Source organism: Kogia breviceps, chromosome 6, assembly GCF_026419965.1.
Source record: "Kogia breviceps isolate mKogBre1 chromosome 6, mKogBre1 haplotype 1, whole genome shotgun sequence".
In the NCBI taxonomy this organism is placed as follows: Eukaryota; Metazoa; Chordata; class Mammalia; order Artiodactyla; family Physeteridae; genus Kogia; species Kogia breviceps.
The window spans coordinates 74650465-74655766 of NC_081315.1; the positions used below are offsets into that span (position 1 = coordinate 74650465).

Below are 5302 nucleotides of genomic sequence, written 5' to 3' on the forward strand. Positions count from 1 at the left end.
CATGCAATAACTTGACCTTGGGTATGTCACTTACTCATGTGTAAAATGAGAGAACTGTGGTATCTGCTTAACTAAATAACTAGATCCCTTTGGTTTCTAAGATCCCTTTTAATTCTAAAACTCCATGAACTTGATATACGTATGGAACAGACACTAGGCTGATTGCATGAAGAAAGCAAATCAGACCTTTTTTATTATTTTATTTATTACTTTTTTGGCATATGAAAATTTATTACTATTGTGCTTTCACCATCAAAATGTATGATCTTGGTCTTTCCTTCTTGCCTTTGTGTAGGGCCAAAAGAGAGATGTTGGCTACTTTGACAACCTTAAAGTGGACTCTAGGAATGTCACCAACAGCATGACCTTTGCGACCAAATCCAGCAACTGGAACTTCATCATTTTCCTCAATAATACTCAAGCAACCATCATTGGGTACAAAGGCTGTGATTTTTTTTTTTCCATTCTTGATTAGCTGAACCATGACTTCCTGATGGCAGAATTGGCTGTTTGGCTTCAACCACTACTTTTTCAAGTGCAATTCCCTTGGCATGAGAAGCACCTCCAAAAGGGTTGGGCTTCAGGGCTGTGTTAAAATGGGCTTTCTTGTACTGATTATCATGCCACTTCTAGTCTTTTCGGTGGCTATGGAGCTTCCTGACAGTACAAAAACCGCGACACTTGCCCATCCTGCCGGCCCCAAGGGTCTGAGTGAAAGAGAGATGCAGCACAGGAAGGAGCCACAAGCCACCTCAAGGCCAGACCTTTTTTTTTTTTTTTTTTTTTTCTGCGGTACGCGGGCCTCTCACTGTTGTGGCCTCTCCCGTTGCGGAGCACAGGCTCCGGACGCGCAGGTTCCGCGGCATGTGGGATCTTCCCGGACCGGGGCACGAACCCGCGTCCCCTGCATCGGCAGGCAGACTCTCAACCGCTGCGCCACCAGGGAAGCCTGAGCCCAGACACCGCCCCACCCCCTTAAAAAAAAAAAAAAAAAAAAAAAAAAAAAAAAAAAAAAAAGAACTTGCAATAATTACTTGTAATTAGTGTGATTATTTCTTGTTTGCTATTAGGCTTGAAAACTTTGGTTTTAATAAATGGGCTAAGCGTTTGCTCTCTATATATTATTATATATATTATATATTATTAATTGGCTTAGAATCCCACATTCTTCTGTTATAGTATACAGTTTACTTACAGCCCAGTTCTATGGTGTTTACCACTGATTTAATATTGTCAAATTAATATTGTATGTATATATTTCTAGGAAGAGCATCATTGGGTCGTTAGACATTTTATTGTTGAAAATGTGCCACCTTTTAGGGAAAAAGTACTGTTTTAAAGATAATTTAAATAAAAAATAAAAGTCTTGTTGCTATAATCTGCTTTGTATTCTCAAATTTTATTCTCTCTTGGAAAGATCGATGCTATTTCCATCTGACCAGCCAGTTTGCAAGTCTGAAAACAGGTATTGAGGCCCAAAGTGTTGGGTCCCAGATTCATTCTTTCCCAGGAGGCCCTGGGCTCCTTATGCAAATTCCTTCCATCCCTCCCTGGCAACCTACTTTGCATCCTAGAGATCTCCAGGAGGAACAGTGCCAGAATTCCTCTGATATACCCTCTGCCCTCCTCCAGTGTCTCCTGGACAATGCATCTATCTCATAAGTAAGAGTGACTGATCAACTGATCTTTTCTAGGACAAACGTTTACGCTGCAGTTTCCACTGCTGGACACAGGACCAGCTGGAATGAACATCTTTGCTCAGTGAGCCTCTTGTTTCAAGTTGGCCTTAGCAAGGTCCCCATCACATAGAACACCCAGTGCCCACATGGTTAGTAATGCCACATATGGCACAGACATCTTGGCTTCTAGGGACACGTTTTAGGATAACACACCTGTCCTCTCATGCCACCTTACTCCAATTTCCCCCCAGGAGATGCTGGTGGTTTGGGAAGGAGTCATTGGCATACAACCCTCAGATCCTCCTCCTCCTTTTCTCTTTGGGATCGCTGCAGAAAACATGTGTCATGCCCTGCAATTGACTACCCAGTAAAAATTCAGCCTGGTAGGGTGAGGCCTGAGGTTTTCTAGACCTGCCTGTGGCTGACTCCCTCAAATCTTGCACTATGTGCCAAGACACGGGAACTAAGCTAATCAAGACACGGTTCCTTCCCAGGACATCTAGCAACTATGAAGATGTAAAAATTAATACAAACTTGCGTATTGTATTACACACCCAAATTAATACAAAAGTTAATATACACCCAAAACTGGGCGATCCCAACACTTTCCCAATTTATCTACCCGCATAAATTATTCCACCTCTGGACAGTCATCCCACAGGGCTACTCCTGACTTAATTGCATATAATGGAGTGGGTGGTACTGCAGAATGTTTTCTGTTTGCCTATTGGAATGGGAGAGAGGGAAGATGAGAAGGGAGCAAACTGGAAACATTTCAAGCAGACTCTGGTGCTGAGCTAGTTTTAACTTGCCAGGACGCTGTAGAGTACATTATCACACACACCTCCTCCTGTCTGTGTTAAGTCAGTAAGCTTCACTTGAGCGTGTCCTAAGTGGCAGGTACATTTCACATTCTTTGTCCTTGGTTTCAAGGTCCCTTCATTAGGCCACACTGGCATGTTTGGTGAAACTTCTGTTTTAGACCAAATGATTACTCCCTGAACCCCAAATACAACTTCACTTTTCCTGACTTTGTTCCTTTTCTAGATGTCATTACATTTACCTGGAATGGTCTTCCCCCAATTCCTGCCCTTTGTAATCTTCGGCATCCTCCAAACCCACCTGCCTTGGTCACCTTAGCAGATGTGAGCTTTTGCTCTGTGTAAGAAAGACCGATCCTTTGCTATTTCTGAATCTGTTTCCTTAGTGAGTTACCTGCAGAATTTTATTTTTTTTCTCCAGTTTTCTCTAGTGGGGACCCTGAATTGGTTTCTCACAGTTCTGTCATGGCTGGAGTCTAATATATAATGACTTCACAGACACAGAAGCTATTTCTCATACTTCTCAAAAAAGACACACGTATGGATATCTACTTGATTCATTTGTTCATGTATCTTGTTTCAGTTCAGATTATATACTTTTGGAGGGATGTATATTTTGTATCTTCTAAGATATTTATTTAACAACTGATGTTCAGTTAATGGCAGAAGAGAAGGAACACATTCCCCCTGAATTCTGGAAGACATAAATCAAAGAAGTCTACCATGAGCCCCCAAAGCTTTATCCTAAAACTTTGTATGCATTTTATAATCCTGTCTGTAACATACCCCTGTGGGGTTTTTTTGTTTTCTGTTTGTTTGTTTTGCGGTACGCAGGCCTCTCACCGTTGTGGCCTCTCCCGTTGCGGAGCACAGGCTCCGGACGCGCAGGCTCAGCGGCCATGGCTCACGGGCCCAGCCGCTCCGCGGCATGTGGGATCTTCCCGGACCGGGGCACGAAGCCGTGTCCCCTGCATCGGCAGGCGGATTCTCAACCACTGCGCCAACAGGGAAGCCCCTGTTTGTTTTAACATGAAAATGTTACGAACTGCTTATACTAGGTAAACTTAATGCTTTGAAAAGATGTGCCATATTGAATTTCTGAGTCTATAGATCCTCCGATCCACCACTGCTCACCCTTGCTGTGTATTCCAGTTAAAAAAGCATGGTGACTAGAAGTTAAATAAATGTTTATGGGATGAATAAATGAATAAAAAATCTGATAACACTAATGGAAATTTTGTATTTAGGCAACTCCTTCCAGAAATGTATATATTGGGTCACAGTCTTCCAAGGGAGTTAACTGAACAGCAGGAGTATGATCTGTGTTTCTTTCAAGTCCGGCCAGCTAGTGCACAGATGCAATCATTCCTTACTATAATTAGCTTCACTTTACAGGTGGGAAAGTGGAGGCTTAGGCAGATAAACAAGCACCACAGTAGCTGTGAGTAAATAGACCATAACATCCCTGTCTCTCAGGGCACCCAGGCCAACTCCCTCCTGCAGGGGCCCCAAGCACCCCCAGTTCAGGCCTTCACGTAGCACTTTTCAAGCTGGGCTGAGATTACTTGAGCACTTCAGACTCCACCAGTGGGCCAAGAGCTCCTCCTTGCTGGGACTATGTCTTGATCATCTCTGCGCACTCAGCTTCCCACACGGAGGGCTCCTAGGAAGTGTGAGAATGAATAAGTAAAAATATACAAATCCAAAAAACTGTTGAATGATTCTTGATTTTCCAGGCCTGTCTTCTAAGTAGGCCCTTGTGTTTTTAACTTGTGCTAAGAGTACAAGTCTAAATGAAAAAGAACCTAATGCTTACATTAGAACATGAACTCAATGTTTCTCAAGACTTTTTCTATTTTTACTGTATTGAAAATATTCAATCAAGCATATCTTCTTTACTCTGGATTGATTCCCTTTCAGCTCTTTGGGAAACCCTGTGGACCAGGCCACAGCGATTGTTTTTGTCTCTGAGAACAGGCACTCTCTGCTCTGCTGCTGCAGGAACACAGCTTGGTTGTCTTCTGTGGGGATGACATGAATAGTCTTGGTCACCACTCTTACAGGACCCCGAGTTAAATTGGCTTCAGAGAGACACAAGGAAAATTCCTTGTTAACTATTTTATAGGTACAGATGGAAAATCTACAACTTATAATGGTTTTTAAAAACAGCTTAATTGAGATATAGTTCACATATGGTGAAATTCACCTATTTATGCCAATCAGTGGCTTTTGGTGTGTTCACAGGGTTGTGCAAAGATCACCAGCCTCAATTTTGGAACATTTCCATCACCACAAAAAAGAAACCTCTAGTCTTTGGCTCCAACCCCAACATCTCCCCACAGCCAGGGTGGGAGGTGGGCGGAGACTAGGCACAGGGAGAAAGCTCTGCAGCAAGTACAAGAATCTACTTTGTATGAATATGAATTAGTAAAGATCATTGTGTTTTCAAGTGACAGAAATCCGAATCAAACTGGCTTGGGCAAAATGGAGCTTTTTTTTAAACATCTTTATTGGAGTATAATTGCTTTACAATGGTGTGTTAGTTTCTGCTGTATAACAAAGTAAATCAGCTATACATATACATATATCCCCATATCTCCTCCCTCTCGCATCTCCCTCCCACCCTCCCTATCCCACCGCTCTAGGTGGTCACAGAGCACCGAGCTGATCTCCCTGTGCTATGTGGCTGCTTCCCACTAGCTATCTGTTCTACATTTGGTAGTATATATATGTCCATGCCACTCTCTCACTTTGTCCCAGCTTACCCTTCCCCCTCCCCGTCTCCTCAGGTCCATTCTCTAC

General features: G+C 42.9%; 1 pseudogene; it reads right to left on the reverse strand.

Moving 5' to 3' along the window:
- Positions 1-235: 235 nt before the first annotated feature.
- LOC131758173 (small ribosomal subunit protein uS12-like) lies at positions 236-689 on the reverse strand (annotated as a pseudogene).
- Positions 690-5302: the final 4613 nt, after the last annotated feature.